At 41.1% G+C, this 17,310-nt stretch overlaps 1 long non-coding RNA gene across 2 annotated transcripts in view; it reads left to right on the forward strand.

The window, feature by feature from the left end:
* Window positions 1-4,790: 4,790 nt before the first annotated feature.
* LOC117197629 (uncharacterized) overlaps window positions 4,791-17,310 on the forward strand; it is a 28,858-nt gene continuing 16,338 nt past the window's right edge. The window contains exons 1-3 of one of the 2 annotated variants that reach the window (XR_004478350.2): window positions 4,803-4,914; window positions 8,705-8,768; window positions 13,197-13,337. This is a non-coding gene — a long non-coding RNA (uncharacterized LOC117197629). Of the gene's footprint in view, window positions 4,915-8,704; window positions 8,769-13,196; window positions 13,338-17,310 lie in introns of both variants that reach the window. The other variant, XR_004478349.2, reaches the window with a different exon arrangement.

Here is a 17,310-nt window from a genome sequence, read left to right on the forward strand (position 1 = left end):
ATGCCTGCTTTAAATAATAACAATAACGCAAAACCCATGCCATGTGTCAGGCTTTACTCTAAGCATTTTGCATATATTAGCACACTTAATCCTTACAACAAATCTGGGCTTAAGCACTGTTATTATTCTCATTTTAAAAATGAGAAAGTGAGACACACAGAGGTTAAATAACTTGCCTGAGTTCACATAGCTGACAAATAGCAGAGCTGAGACTTTAACCCAAGGATAACAATACAAGAGCCCATGTTCTCAATCGTTTGCTATATTTCCCTCTGATCCACAACCATTTCAAAGTATAAATTCTGTTAAACTTCTTTTTAAAAGCCATGTTCCTTAATAGTCATTCCTTTACTGCATGACCCTTACAAGGTTTGTGTGGAAAGTATGACTGGGATATGGGCAAGTGAGGGGTGATCTGGGAGGGCAGACATCTGGAGGTGCAGCTTCCCAGGCCTGGGGAAGAAGGGTCTGATCAAGCCAGTCTGTGGCCTGGCTTCTTGAGAGTTCATGCTTTTACCTTCTAGGCCTTGCATTCTCCCCTGTTGTCTTTTTGAACAGCTGTACTGTCTGCAGCACACTGCAGTAACCCAGAACAGGGCTCACCCTCCAAGATTCCCCACAGCCAGTTATCAGGGCACCCAACTAAGCCATTGGATGTAGTAGGCAAACACGAGTACAGCATAAACAGCTGGGACTCACCCAGAGTTCTGTGTGCCCCCTTATGCTTCCCACATGGCCGTAGAGTTAAGGTGATTCTGGACAATGGCCTGTGATTAGAGACACCAGTGGCATATGTCAATCCCTACACAAGGCAATTCAGAGTTATTCTGCCTCCTCCATCTCTCTCCTTTCCCACCTTGGCAACCACAGAGGCCCTGTTTTCCAGATGATGTAGTTATTGGATGGAGGAGGGCCTCCCAACCCACACCAGATTTTAGGTGAATGAGAAATATACTTTTTGTACCTTTGGGGGCTTGTCTGTTGAGGCAGTTATCATTAATTTCTTTGATTAACAAAGTGGGCAAGTGATTCTCAGTCACAAGCATTGTCCCTAGGGCAATGCTGCTGCCTCAAATAGAGCAGGTGGTGAGGAGAAAGGCTGAGCCCTAGAAGACACTCAGGCAGCAAGGCAGGATGGCAGAAAGAAGAAAGTGACTTGATTAAAGGATATTTTGTTAAAAGAAACAGAAATTATCTCAAGGTAACTTAAGTAAAAGGGGAAATTAATTAAAGATAATATTTCTCAGGACTATCAAAAGACAAAATGAAGTATGTCTGGGCAAGACAAAGACAGACTGAATTCCAAAAATGGCAGTAGTCACCATGTTCTCGGAAAGCATGTGGTTTCTCCCATCTTCTCTCCAATTCTCTTCCTTCTTTCCTAGTCTGCTTTCATCTCCTTTGCATGACCCCACTTGGGGTTACAGCTGTGACTTTACCTGGTCTTGCATGAGTGTCTGCCACCATCCAACTGGCTCAATTTTTGGGTCACAATTCTAAATACCTGTGAGAGAGAATCACATTGGTTCATCCAACCTACCTGTGGTTCCCCAAAATCAGGCGGCTATGACCTTCACTCTGCTCAGTTAGTCCTGGACAGAAACAGGGGTCTTGTGGTCTCAGAAGTGGCTTATGGGTGGGGCAACTTCAAATCAGGAATTGGACAGAGACCTTAACATAGGTTTATCACAGAAGAGAATTTCTATGGGCCTTAAAACAGAATTGTCAAAATATCCAAGAGGATAAGGGAGGCACTGTGAATTATGGAGGGGAAAAGACAAAGTACAAGTAGAAAGAAAAAATGTCAGGCCAGAAGGAGGAATGAATACAGAAATTAGCCCCAGGATGAAGTTAGAGCTGGATTCAAGAGGCAAGCCAGCTGCAAAGTGTGCCGATCCACCATGGACACTAAAGCGTCACTGAAATAGGTTGGAAACATGGGGCCAGTTAATTCACACATGACATCCACACAGGACAACCCACAAAACCAGGGAAATGTAAATTGGTTCCACTGCAGCTGATTTGAGCAGTGTCCATGAATGAAGATAAAAAAATAAAATTCCTCACCAGGGATACATGTCTCTGTTGAGCATTTTTGCAAGTTGCAAAGAGCAGCTATGACCCCCAAACCAGCCCACTGACAGTTGCCTGAGATCAATCCTCAGAATCAGCAACATCTGAAAACTGTATCATGGATGACATAGAACTATTTAACAAAAACAAATGGCATCTTTTAATACACATTTCAGATCCTTAATATGTCTCCCAAGGAAGGCACATCTGCTTCAGGAAATCACAAATGAGAGCTGAAAAGAGAACAGATGACCCCTGAAGTGTGTGCACAGCACAACTGTGCTGTTATTCAGTCTCAGGTCATAGTGCCTGTAGACACAGGTCAAGGGCAGACTGTCTGGATAAATAATGGGGGACAGAGAGTGCAGCCAAGTCCCAGGACACACCCACGTGATGGAGAGTCAACACGCCCCCTCCTTGGGCCTTTTGGTGTGGGAGTTCTAAGATATCTTTCAAAAGGCTCAGCTCTTGCCAATCTTGCAGCATACCATACCTGTACTTCTTTAAAATTACAGTTTAAAACTTTGCCCCATTTCTTGTAGCTGTGTGATTCTAGGCAAATCTATTAGTCTGTTTTGGTGAGGCTGTTGCCTCATCTATAAATCAGGAATAAGAAAATCCCATCTTGCAAGTAAAATATACTGCACAATCAGATGCTTGAGAAATGTAAGTAGTATCATTATCATTAAAAAGCAGCTCTTCATCCCTTCAGCCTTAGCAAACAAACATTCCAATATAGGAGAGTGCACAGACTGTACAAAGGGAGATTTAACACTTGGATGTTTGATACATCTCCTACAAAAGAGCAGTAAAATGAGTGGAAAGAGGCTGGCTGTTGAGCCCCCTGCATCACTTACAGAAAATGCCGAGGGAGGATGATTGCCCAGGGACCCACCAGAGTTTCAGTTTCCAAAGTATCAAATCAAGAAGTCAGTCTTTGTTTTGGTATAGTGTTCCTAGTGGATTTAAAATTTTTTAAAGAAAGAAAGAACAAAAGCCTTAAACTACTAAATCATTAGGGGGAAGCAGGGAGGGAAGATGAATCCCACATAAACTGAAGAAACTTGAAATTAAAGAAGCAGTTGAAGTATGAAATCCAACCAAGCAGAATGAAATCTCAGACACCTTTTAGGGTCAAATGCATCCAGTTACCGTATGAAAGTCAGGGACAAAAATTGCTGAAAAAGTAAAAGAAAATTATGGTTTCTGAAAGCTGATTGTGCACCCAATCTATTGACATTTGCTCCAGGATTTTATATACCACCATCTGAGAACCATGAGTATTTCTCACTATACAGACCTGAGTGGATGTCTTGTGTCTCCTGCCTTTGGAGGCCAGCAAGTCAGCTTAAATTACCCAGGGCTTAGCCTGGAGCCAGGGTGGAGAATAGGAACCAGCTGAATTTAAAATGTCTAGCTTGGAGTTTACAATCCCTTTAGCCTTAAGGGATGTTGGCTAAAACAGTCCTGAGCAAAACTGGTGGATGCCTTTGCCAGCAGAGAACAAATCTGAGAAGAAAAATGCATTGGAGAAGAGGAAAGTGAGAAAGAGAATACAGACAACATTAGTCAAGTGATTTGGTTGCACGTAAAAAAAAGACCTCTCTGAGCTGAACTAAATCAAGAAAAGTGTGAGAAGTCTCCAGTACTGAATCCAGCTGAATACACGAACTGCCACTTGAGGGTCACCATACCTCAAGACAGGAAGCCTTGCAACGGGTGTTTGTGGACTTTCCCACTGGACAGGACCCAGATATCAATGCCCAGTGTCTGTGTATTTCAGAGTTGACCAGCCAAAGTCAGGTCAAGTGTTGATTTTGCTGGAGAGTGGGGGTGGGGCAGGAGGTACCCTGAGAAGATGTCTGGGTTACCGGGGACCTTCCCTGAGGGTAAGCAGTTCCCAGAAAACAGGAGTCAAACTGCTTCCCAGTGCTTGTCTACCACTTAGAAAAATGGAGAAAGAGATGGGCCAGAGAAGGAATCCTCTGTTGACAAAGTGTCTCCAACAACTGATGATTACTTATGGCATAAACTTTTTTTATCTAAAAATGGCATTTAAGAGATAAGGAAGGTGGAAAGGACCCAAATGTTCATCAATACATGAATGCGTCAACAAAATGTGTATACAAAAACATGGAATATTATTCAGTCTTTAAAAGGAAGGAAATTCTGATACGTGTTACAACATAATGGACCTTGCAAACATTATGCTAAGCAAAATAAGTCAAATATTAAAGGACACATATTGTATGTTTCCACTTATATGAGGTATTTAGAGCAGTGAAATTCATAGAGAGAGTAGAATGGTGCTGATTAGGGGCTGAGGGAGAGGGAAGAATGAGGAGTTGTTGGTTAATGGGTACAGATTCTTAGTTTGGGAAGATACAAAAAGCCCTGGAAATGGACGGTGGTGATGGTTGCACAACAATGTGAATGTACTTAATGCTGCTGAACTGTACACCTAAAGCTGCTTAACATGTCAAATTTTATGTTGTGTATATCTTGTCACAACACAAAAGAAAGAGACAAGGAAACTACTGTGTATGTTATGGTGAAGGGAACTGTCAAATAAAGAGAAAGCAAATATACATGCATAACTCTGAAATAGTCCGTAAGAATGTTTTCTGTAAAGAGCAGGCAAATGTTCTGCCTAGGTCTGCACAAACCTGTCATCACATGCTTTGTTTAAATCCAGGCACCAGTCATTTAGGGTTTACATAAGCCATCATTTCCTGTTTTCTTGTGCTTTCTTTGGTACCCTGGAGAGTCTGCAAAAGCTCTCCGCAAAAGACAACACCAGCACTTGAGTGTCTATCACACAGAGAGCCCAGAGCCAGATAAGTAAGTAAAACTTTTCCTTTTTCCTTCTCCCATTACCGTCCTGAAGAATTCAGGAGCCCCAGAGCTTTGCAGGAGGAGTCAGGCAGATTTCTAAAGACTGGTCAGGCCTGATCCAGAGGAGAACAATGCTTCAAATTGTAGGAGAAAAGAAAGCTTGATGTAAGATTGGGGTGGATTTCTTAAGTTGATATTTTAATGCTAGGAAGTGACAAGAATGGAGTGGGAAAGGGAGCCTCAGCAGACCAGATTGAAAGGCAATGTTGACAAAAAGCAAAGTTGCTTCCTACTTGCACCCTACTAAATGCAGCTTGCTCAACAGCTGTGGTCAGCTCACATCTAATATTTACAGTAATCCTAAAGAGATAGAGATTATTAAACCTTTTTACAAAGAAACCAAGGTTCAAAAAAGTAAATTAATTTACCCAAGATCTCATTAACAAGTTAAAGGGCCAATGTCTAAAGCTTATATTTTTCCCATTATGCTGTGCTACCTATATTAATACACTCGAGTGTGTTAAATACTTGTAATAAGCCAGTAGATGAGTATGCAAGGGACAAGAATCCTACAACAACTCCTTTGGGGCTGTTTGCCGGGAAGGAAACTTGGCAGTGACTGTGGGCAACACAGTGCTGCAAAGGAGATCAGTTTGGCCTCCAAAATGAATTTTTCTGGAATGTAGGGTCTGAGGGGTTATTAGTATTAAGCAGAGGCTCCAACTGCGCTACAAGTGTTTATAAGGTTTATCTTTCTATTCCGTCCTCATTTAGTGGGTGAGTTGAATAATGGTTGGTGCTTTGTGAGCTTGAATGGCTAGAGGGATGGATGGCCTGAAGAACTGGAGGTCTGTTCCATCCATTCGTTAACTCTGAACTACATATTTTCCAGGCTCAGCTCTGAACTTAGGTATTTTCAATAGATGGCAGATCCCCCTTGTCCTACATACTGCCATATTTATAGCCCTCGTCTCCCAAATCCTCACTTTTCCTTCTGATATCAATGATAGCTCCATTATCCCCAGAAAACTACCGTGGAGGAGGAGGGGGAATAATGAGAGTATTAAGACTTTCTTTTTGCCTTCAACTGCCTGCTCTGTGTCACTCTGCCTGTGCAGTGGAGTAACATCCCATCTACCAATTCACTTGTTAAATTCAGATTTCTTAAAGCCTCAGGTTCCAAAGAGCCTGTAGGTGTTCCTTCCCCCGACACATCACCTATCTCTTAGTAACTCTGTTCAGTTCTATTTCCTTTCCCTGAATGGCTAATAAAAGATCCAAGAAGCAAGAAGTTTTTCCAAAGACAAGCTCCTCCACTTATGTCAGCTATACTTCTCTCTCAATACTTTGCCAAAGGTCAGCATTAATAATTCACATCTTCCAGTCCTGCTACAACTGAGGCTAGTAGTTCTTGATCCTGACTGCACACTAGAATCACCAGGGGTAATGCTAAAGCATACTGGATACCACCCCAAACTCACTAAAACAGAATCTCTGGATAAGATCCTTATGCATTGGTAAATATATTGTAAAGCCTCCCAGGTGCTTCTAATATATGGCCAGCATTGCACACCACTTTTCAAGGCCTTGACTGCTCAAAGGGCAGTTAGAGACTAGTGCTAGACAGTGAACTTGTTAGCCATTTGAGACAAGAAGTTTATGCCAGCATCAACTATGTCATTACACACTTTGGTTCAGCTGCCATTTTCTTTGTATAGCAAGACTGCCTCAGTGAGAGAAGCAGTTCATCAGTCTACTCTCTGGTGAAAGCTCCTCATCTTGTCACACATGTGTAACAGAGAATGTGGAGGTTTGTTTCTTTGAGTAGCACTGCCATAAGCCTTTACAGCATATCCAAAAATCTTTGGAATTCTTCCTTTTCTGTAGCCTCTTTTGAGCCTGGGCATTTAATCTAAACATTGTTACAGTTCTGAGCAGTACATACCAAGTGTATTATCAATGTCCACTGAGCTGTCTAGCATCACTTTACTAGGTTGAAATTCTTCTGCCATTTAATGGATATTGTCGTCAGACCATTACAATGTGCAGACGACCAAAATGCTGGGTGGCTGGGGCACTGTGAGTGGGAAGGGGGTTTGAAGGATTGAGGACTTCAGGGATTCCAGATCGATAACATAGATGGGTTCTGTTTTCTCCTCCCCTCTCCCAATCTCTCTTATTCTTTCACCTCTTCTCTTTTACGCATGGATGGTTTTAGGAGTAGACATGAAAGTCACTGACCAATATAGAAAAGTACAGGCAATCTCAAGACAGACCCTTCCCATACATTCCCAAACCAGGGCCATTGCTCTAAAATATGTTCTTTCTTGCTTTATTGGGGTGAAGGGTGTGTGTTTCAAGTATTCCAGGTAAGGATGAAAATATTCCTGAAACATGTTAAACCTAATGAACCACCAGTTTAATGAAAGGTTAAAGAGAGTATAATGCTGTAGGAATTGGAGTCAAGATAAGCATTTTGTAGGGAAAGGAGAGAGTGCAAATAGACATTTAAGAGGCCCTTAGAAGGTGGCATGAGAAAAGGAACTCTGCATTTGGAGCAAGACCTCATTTTATGTCCTGGATCTCTCTCTCTCTCTTTATATTCATTTGACAATGTTTCTTTACATATTCATTCCTTAGTTTCCACATTTGTAAATGGATCACAGAGCGTCTGCCACCAGATTGTTGTGAAGTTTAAATATGATAATATATGTAAAAGCACATAGCACAGTGCCTGACACCAAGTTATTCTCTGTTCATTCATTAATTCATTCATTCATTCAATATTCATTGTCAGGCACTGGGCAAGGGACCCAAGCATGCATTGGAGGATACCACAATGTCCCCTCATGGGGCTTAGAGGCACGTGGAGAAGACAGAGAAGAATCATGTAATCATAGACATTAAAGCATAAGTAAATATATAATTACAAATGGAAATAAGTAGTATAAGCAAACATAAAATAGATACCTTATCTTGTTTTGAGGATTAAGAAGCACTTTCCTAAAGAAGTAATGTTTAAGCTAAGCTCTGAAGAAATTAACTTAGTGTGAGGTGAGGAGTTATGGATGTAGAACAAAGAATAAAATTCCCTCTTATGAAGGAAACTTTTAGTTATGATATTAACTCAATTTGCACCCTACCAGATTAGGGTGCAAAGCAAGAGCTTTAAGCCTCACAGAGGGGGATTAGCAGAACCTTGAAGGTCACAGAGCTTCAGACATTCTGTTCTATGGGCAATTTCTTGTGAGGTTGTCCAGTCCAGTGTTTGACCTTAATTCTAAAATCTCTCAGCAATTTCTGTTCATGCCAGTGCAGCTTGCTTGGAGTTCCTGCCTGAGCCTGTTAGGACTTTTTCCAGGGCTCTCTGCTCCCTGTAGATCCCAGTGTGTTTGGTGTATACAGGTTTATTATCAAAGGGGACTGGCTTTTGACAGCCCAATTTGTGGCTTCTGTATGTATGATGCTGACGAGTCTCAGATTTGCCTGGTATTTCTGTCTGAAGCTGTTAGACACCCAACGAATTGTCTCTTTCATGCACATAGCTAGATGACCTGAGTTTTCATGTAATTGGATCCCTGGGACAGTGAAATTTTATAGATCAATTTTAAACATTTGTTGCATATGTCTCCTCTAGAGATTAGTTTATAAAAATACTTTTTAGTTTTAAAAAATACAGTTCAGCCACGTTCAAATTAGGAAACCTTGGAATTACTGTGTCAAAATACTCCCATCTGTTAAAGCAGTTTCCATCAATATCAAGTTCCATTTCTTGTCATTCTGTAATATTGTCCAGTTAAGAACAATGTGAAACAAGAAGTGCCCAGAGATGCTGATTCTCATTTTCATCAGTCACAAAGGTCAGTGCTCATTTCATCTAATTCCTCTTCTCTGGTCTGAAACCTAATGCTTCTCTGCAATTGAGCAATCGAGTTATACAAATGCAGTGCCTTGTATAAAATCTAAAATGATCGATGGTGAATTTCACATTAATTTTTAAAGTGCTTTGGTGGCTCTAAGTTATTACAACATTGTGTCAAGTCATCTTTTTTGAGATAGACATTATCCTTCTAATTTCCCATTGATTCTTTAATCTCTTGATCAGCTGATCTGTTGGTTCATCTTAGAAAATCACTAAGTAGAGCAGAGGCATTTCACAATTGTCTGTCAATTTTACTTTATATTGCTATTCAAATGGTCAAACCTGTTTAAACCTGTTTCTCCTTCTGAATCTGACAGAGATTAGCCTGGGTCTAATCTCGTCATTTCCGCAAAGTCAATGCTGAGGTCTGTAAGGCCAGGGTCACGCAGCTAGCCAATTCCAGATCCAGGTCAAAATATGGTGAAGAATAAACGACCAGTTCCAACATCACAAACAGCTTAATTCAAATCCCAACTTTCCACTTATTAGTTGTATAACATTTGATAAATTGATTGACCACCTTGAACATGCTCTCTAGTTTTTAATTATTATGAGGAGCTTATATGAAACATCTGGCACATAGGAGGAGCTTAATGTGTTATTTCTCTTCATTTTCTTCTCCGTCCTAAGTACCACAGGAAAGATATCAAAGAACATCCTTATTTTCTTTGAGCTCAAAATCTTATACTTCTGTTTCAACTTTCTATCTCTATCCTATTTCGTATTCTTGTTTAAAGAAGTGGATCAAGAAAAAGAAAAATAATAAGAAAATCTAAATGAGATTAATTAATTATAGCCCAAACCATTATTTTCTTAGGAACTGTTCTATTAAATTTTAAACCTACTAGAAGAGGAAGGTGGTGTTACTACCTGAAGGACAATGTGAATGGATATCTCTTTGTTCTCCTTGTCCCTCCTAATGCCCCTGAGATAAAACGAGACAGAATTAAGTAGGCAGCAGAGATAGGGGCTATAAGTTCCAAGAGTTTGGGAAAATCTCTGAGTGGGATGCTTTAAACTCCAAGTGGCTATATGTTGCTGGGTGGGGATGGGCAGGGCAAGTGTGATATTGTCAACTTTAATAGGAAAAGACAGGACTAGAGAGCAGCAAATCTTGGAAGAATAGACTTTAAATAGGGTCTAGGAGCCTGGCTCTGGGACAAGAGAAAGAGAAAATGATGCATTCCTGGGGCAGAGCCCAAAAAGCTAACAAACGACCTGCAAGTACAGCAGTGTGCTGTCAGAGTCCTAAGGGGTGGCATGAAGTCCAGCAGGAAAGAACTTGTTCCTTGAATAATTAAAAGGGGTTTGAAGGAAGTAGCTCAACCTGGAATTAGAAGGCATAAGTTCCTTAAAGTCAGGGACCAGTTGCTATTTATTTTTGTATCTTCAGACCTGCCACAAAATAGCTATTCAATAATTGTTAAATGGATGAATAAAGGAATGAATGAATGAGAAAACAGCTCTGAGGTCCAGAGCACAAGGTCTGGAAAGATCCTTATGCTCTGGGCCAAACCAAGCAAATAATATGTTTGCTAAAAAACGTTTGCATCCTACAGTAAAATTGGTCAAACAATTAACCCATGTTATGTGGGTAACAAAGGTAACAAAGTGGCCATTTCCACTCTGAGCAGCCAACTTTATCCCAAGCCCTTGATAAGCTTAGAAACTGTACTTCCTCTTTGATACTCTCCCATTATTCCCACACCTCAGCTTTTTATAGAATGCTCCAAACTAGAGATGATCCTTCTGGGATTCAGCTGGTTCTTTTATCTCATCCTGCCTGACTCTGTGAACACCCATCCAACATTTCCAGTGTACCTGGCACACCTGTGAGACAGACATACAAGCCTTAAGTAATCACAGATATCAGCCTTTGGCTTAGGAACTGTCCCCAGTTCACCATCCCCTTACTCCATGCCCTGTGAGTCTATATCAACACTCCTCTCACGGGCTTCTGCTCACGCTGGCTCGTCTTGCAATTGGATCTGTTAAATCTCACAGCCAGCTTTAGGACTGCCTAAACAGCTCAGACTTTGGCCCCATCAGGACAATGTTTCTGGAATCTCTTGTTTGTTTCAGCACTAAAATCTTGCCTTACCTCCCACTCTTATTCCCTTACCCTCAACCTAGACAATAATTTAGCCAGCTCCTCTGAGCTGATGCCAGTGACACAGCACCCCAAGGCAAGCACGTGTCCACTTCAAGCCTCTGCACTTGTGTTCTCTATGCCCTCAAATATTCATGTAGCTTACATCTTTTCTAATTCATCTTGATTTACATACTTAATGTAATCATATAGATTATGTCATTTAAAGTTTCTGCTCAAAGGGCACCTCCTCAGAGAGGCCTTCCTTGGCAGCCTTTTAAAAACAGCACCCCCTTCCCTCACACTCTATCTCCTTACTCTGCTTCATTTGCTTCATAGCACTCATCCTGAGCTGGAAACATGGGACATATACACATTTCCTTCTTTCTTGTTTATCATAGAGACTAGAGAGTAAGTTCTGTGAGAGCAGCAGCTTTGTCCATTTGGCTCATCCTCAAGTCCCCAGCACCTAGAACAGCTTGTCATATAATGAACATCAAATCACTAATAATAATAATAATTAATGAACAACCCTAAAGCCCATAAAGAAGTGATCCATGACTATTCAAGTGGAGAAGAAAATTGGTGGGTTCACTGACCTGATTTGATGATGGTCAAAGTAAACAAGGCAGTTATACAACTTGAAGACAGATAGTTAACCTCAAGCATACATAAGATACAGTAGGCTATTTAAAATTATTCTTATAAAAAATATTAGAAAATACACTGCTAGCCTTTTTCCCAATTTACCCTTCCTCGGTTGAGAAACCCTGGTAACAAAATTAATTAAATCATTTCTTTTCTACTACTTACCTGGCATAAATCATCATTTGCTACAGGCAGGTAGAAATCTGGCTACTTTCCAGGAGGCATTAAAAGTGATTCTGGCTCATGTGTTTGAATGAGTAATGATAAGCATGTATACTTGTTGTATGGAATATCAAGATTTATAGTTTCTTTGAGCCAGTATTGATTTCCACTTCCCTCGAATCTAATTTCTTTTCTTTGTTCAGTGTATTTTGAGAGTTGTCTTACCAGTCACCGACCCCTGCTTTAATTAGGAACTATGGATCTGTCTTCCCACAGCTCCTGGACATTATAAGGGGATGCATTCCATTACGGTGGAGGCTCCTACCTTGAAGGAAAACACTGGCCTGGCATGGGCACATAGGAAGGCTCACGGAGGCCCATACACAGATGCATAAATCCTTCTTCTTTGGAGGCATTTGCTTCCTTACATAAATTGTCTTCATCTGCTCAAAAAACATGTAATTCAGTTAATCATTGTAATTGGAGAACAGCAGCAAATGACACAGAGTATAAATTGTAAATTTAAGACATAACGTCAGGTAAGCTTTCCAACATATAAACGACCAGCAAATCTATAAATTGGGACTCTGGATGCACATCTTTTCTGAAAGGAATCTGTGATTGATTGAAGTCAGGTATATAAAAATTAGAAGCGTCAGCATGCAAACAAAGGCTAAGTGGATTCTCTGTTTTGGTTATATAGTCTCCTTTACTCACCATAGTTATTTCTATCTGGGTAAAAACTTCTGACTTGAAACAACCAATTGGTTGCAGCCATCAAAAATACAATGTGAAATTAATTGGACATCGCTCCATGAAAAATGGGAGGAGAGGAGATTATTCAGTGAAGCATGGCGTTCTAAACAGCTATTCCGCACATTAACTGCAGAATCTAGGATTCTGGAAGATACACACACCAAGGGAAAAAAATCACACTGACCCTTCAGAAGGGAACCCAGCATTTAGCACTCTTTTTCTGGCAAAGACACAAAATAGGCTTCAAGGACTTAGAAAGCAGATAGCTTACTTTTTTTTTTTTTTTCCCCCACACCTCTCAAGACTTGGGAAAGAAATCTCCTTTAAAGGGATCATTTACTCTTGGGAAGACACTACAAAATTTGACCAGGTGATTGGTTTAAGGAAGCCATTCTGGGAGGACTGATATTCATAAACAAATTATTGAAGCAATTATTTAAATTGTATATTGACTGGAATTAAATACTTGCATATAGAAAAGTTAATGAATTATAAGAGTTTTCTGTATTGTCATATTTGCAGTTTGAAATGTACAGAGGTGGGAAGAATCTTTATTACTTGGGAGAGTAAGTTTAAAATGTGTTAAACTGGTTCCTCTTTCTGTGGCCCATGTGGAGACTGTCCCTAAGCAATAGAATGTCACTTATTGACTCCAAACCAGAGGATGTCTGTCCTGAAGGGCAGATGCTTTCAAACAACTTTGCATTCCAGGAGTGATCATCATCTGGAGGCACTCCCACTGGCAGGACCACTGTCTCCCCACTTCGAAGTAGGAAACACAGGATCTAGAGAGCCTTCTGATGTCAGTACCTGAGCTCCCCAATCTCCACCTGCTGGGCTGTTATCAGAAAGGTAAAAATATGTTATGTTGTGTTTGTGCTATAAACCTCCACAACCCCCACTGAAGAACTGGGACTCAGGGGTGGTTGGAGTGCTCCCTGCTATGAGTCTGGAACAGAGGCTCCCTTCAGATCTTGCTGCTGTTGTACCCACCCTACCTCCTTGGCTTCTTGAGACCCCCCAGGAGGTTATCTCTCCTCAGGGTGAGGGGACTGATATAGAATATAAGAGCCTGGCCTGCTGGCCTCCAGGTGGGGCACCTCTGCACGTGATTTAGACTCAGAACCCTCAGGGATCAGGCCTGAGACCACACCCTTCCTGGGCTCTCACCCCGTCCCTTTCCAGACCCTGTTTGCTCCCTTCATTAGGTGTTTTCAAAGAGCACTTTGTCCCAGGGCCTGTTTCTAGAGAACCTGACCTGAGACAAAACTATTCCCTTTCAGTGCCAGGGCAGACAAGAGCAGATGGCAGGGTTCAGCTGAGAGGAATGTTCCGTTGGGAGGAATCCCTAAAATACCCCAGGAGAGAAGGAACTCACTGATGACTGCACAGTTTCCAGAGTCATATCTGGCCAATGAGATTCAACCCCACTGGAACCCAAGTGAGCAGTGGCACCCAGATCTGTACTCCCACATTCTGCCTCTGGCTCTTCCCAAAGGAATAGCACAATCAGGCAGGTAAAAAAGACGGGGAATCAGAATTCTAGATGTGCCTCTGTTCTCTTGCACACCTAAGAAGCTCAAAATGGCATAAAAATCAAGTAGACAAACCAGCTAAAAAGATATACTTTTTATCCAGTAGACATTTAAGGCACAGAAGATGATAATATGCACACTGACAATGTATTTTCTTCTTCTTGAACTGATAATCAGTGTACACTCTAAAATATGAGTTGAGAGGGGAGGGATAACCTGAATTTCCTAACTCATTCTATTTGTACAGGTGTACATAAGCTGGTCCCTAAAGCTGTGGACAGAAGCAGAATTATGTAGGGTGTAGAGCATGGGTTTGGTCAAGGGCCCCTGTGAAATGCCCTGACAGCATCCTGCACTTCTCTTTCTCAGCCCCATATACCTCTATAAACATCTAATTAACTATTTGAAATACTTTGTCTATCTTCCCTGATTGAGCATAAACTCCATGTTGGCAAGAAATATGTCTTCTGCTTTTCTTAAATCTGTTTTACCCCCACACCCCAAATGATATGATTCATTATCAGCACAGTTTTTAATTAAGACCTCCCATCATTAGAGTCTGAAAACCAAGCTGTACTGTCAACAGGCTGTGTGATCTTGAGTGAGTTACTCAACCCCTCTGAGCCTCAGTTTCCTAATAAGTAAAATGTGGATTATAATAGTGCCTATTTTAGTGAAAATTAAATGAAATGGAGTCTGTGGGGCCCTTAGCACAGTGCCTGGTACATCATAAGCACTCAATAAATGGTTATTATTATTTTAATTATTATAATATTACTGCATCTAGGTTCTGTTATTCACAGTACAAAGAGCTCCTGTATATAACCATAGAGTCACAGGTATATGTGAATTCTTCTTCACGCCCCTCCATAACCTCTTCCTTCCCTTTCAATAATGCTTTTACTACATCACACCACAATCTTCCCCACTTAATTTGGATGATTAATTTTTCTTTCCAAATACAACACTTATTTCTTCAGTGCACTCAGCTCCAAGTAACAAGATTTGTGGAGGTCATCTGAGTGGGCAGCTCTCAGTGCAATATATAAGAGCACATTAGGGACCCAGTGGCCCCGAGGCCACCGTGGTTGTGATTTACAAGGTGCAGTGTGGAAGGCAGGGACTGTGGATCCGAGCCCAGACACTGCCCCAAGGGAATGGTAAACAACAGCAAAGCTTGGAGCAGAGTGTGGATCTCTGCTCCTGACCCCTCAGCCCAGATCGCGCCTCTAGGCAGTGTCCCCTCCCCGCTCCTGACCATGCTCCTCCTTCATCTCCCAACCAGCCTCCGCAGCTCTGCCCAGTGCTAAGAGGAGACTGTGTAATGGGATTGGCAGATTCAGAAGCTCCCTGCTCACCTGTGAACACATTAATGCCAGCAGCCTCAGAGTGAGCACGTTCCTCTTTCGATCCTGCTCACCGAGCCCAGTTGCAGTATTTTGGGTTGTGAGCTTGCTACACTGCAGGCTCCATTGTCCTTTTCATTATTGGTGAAGATTTCCTGAGAAGATTTATTAAATATTGAGCTAGAGGTCTGCTATCAATTTGGTGTCACAAGAATACAAACAAAGCAGAGAAATATCTAGGCTGATCTGATTATTAGTGGTCTGAAAATATACCATAAATAAGTATATTTACCTAGCATACACGGGGCGAATTATATAGCCATTAATTTTACATTATTCAGGATAACCTTTCTGAGGCAGAACTTGTTCTTTATCAAGTCTCTGATTGGGAATGTGCCATACAATGGCTGCAAAAGATTACGGGGGATGAATATTTAAACTATTTAACAGAGCATGGACCTTATTTCTTAGGTTATGGTGTTTTTCAGTGAAGTTTTTGAGAATATCAAGGCTCTTGGAATTTAAGTCTTCTGAAATACAAAGTAGTATATGATATGTCAATCCCTAGATAACTTTTCATTCAGTGCCTCGTATTTAGAAAACTCTTCCATAAATCAGCTACTTTTTCCTTCACATGACTTGAAGGACTAAATAGAAACATGAAGGAAGCCAGAACAATACCCACCACATATATGGAGGTTTTGATGAAAAAATTCAAAACTGAGGTACTATTCTCATTTATACATGGAGCAAGCACGAGTAAAGAACTCTTCATGGTCTTAAATAGAGCATAGAGATTTAACTAATCTCAACCATTTGTACAGTGCTAAATTGTATGATTTTGTCCTAATTATTCCTAAAGTACTGCACAGTGGCCTTTTCCAAAAGGGGTATCTGCAAAACACTAGTCCAAAATATACCCTTGCTCCCTCTTCCCCTAAATGCTTCAGACTAAAAGCACTCTTTAGTCAAATAAGCTTTGGGTATGCTGTATTTTATATGCTGTACTCACATATCCATAATTCATATCATAAATTAAAGACTATAAAGTCCTTTAGTGAAGAGACCTGTTTAATTTTGGATTCCTTGTCAAATTTATTTGACAAGGAAACTTTTACTGAGTTACACTTATAATGCACTTACGAAACCAACTTTAGAGAAAGCACTTTTAGGGCATATGCTCGTCATTTACTTAAATGTGAAATAATTCTCAGCATTCTTGGGAAACACTTGAAGAATCACTAAACTAAGTAAGATCAACAAGTGAGTACTTTTTCTTTGACAAACGAATTAAAAAATGAAGGTCTTTTTTTTACTATTCAGTCTCGTGATGAAGGTAAAGTGTTCATATCCATATTGTCTGCACAGACTACAGAAAACATCTGCTGGGCTTGGTGGTAGTCACTTCTAGCCTCATGCTTCCTTTCCCAAGTGATGTGTGGTCCAGGATATGATTCTCAGAGTTGGCTATGGTTACCATTGCTACTCCTGAACAGGCCCTACAAGACTGGTGGACCAGGCAATGTACCTGGTACTGATCCATGGCTCCACAGCCAGCCCCATAGACCACAAATGTCTTAGATGGTTCGTCCCCTCCAGTGATATAATTGGATCCATTGCTCATCTGTCATGCCCAAAGTAGAAACAGACGACAGACCATCTGTTCCACCTCTCCAAGTTCTTCCTCAGCATGAGGCACAATCTCTGCTGTTCATTGTTACCATGGTAAGGTGCACCCATGGTAACAATGAACTGTGTGGCCTCAGAGCTGCCCACTTAGCTGCCTAAGTGACACTCTGACTCAGCTTCAACTCCTTCATTAGTTAGAGGGGCTGTTCCTACCCAGATCTGGGAGTAAAGACCTAATGCAAACACTTTCCATTGTCTGGAGGCTCTTTCCTTGGGCTCATTTAATGCATTTTATGGTCCCTGTATCCTTGCAAA

The sequence above is a fragment of the Orcinus orca genome, chromosome 8 (genome assembly GCF_937001465.1).
Source record: "Orcinus orca chromosome 8, mOrcOrc1.1, whole genome shotgun sequence".
NCBI lineage: Eukaryota > Metazoa > Chordata > Mammalia > Artiodactyla > Delphinidae > Orcinus > Orcinus orca.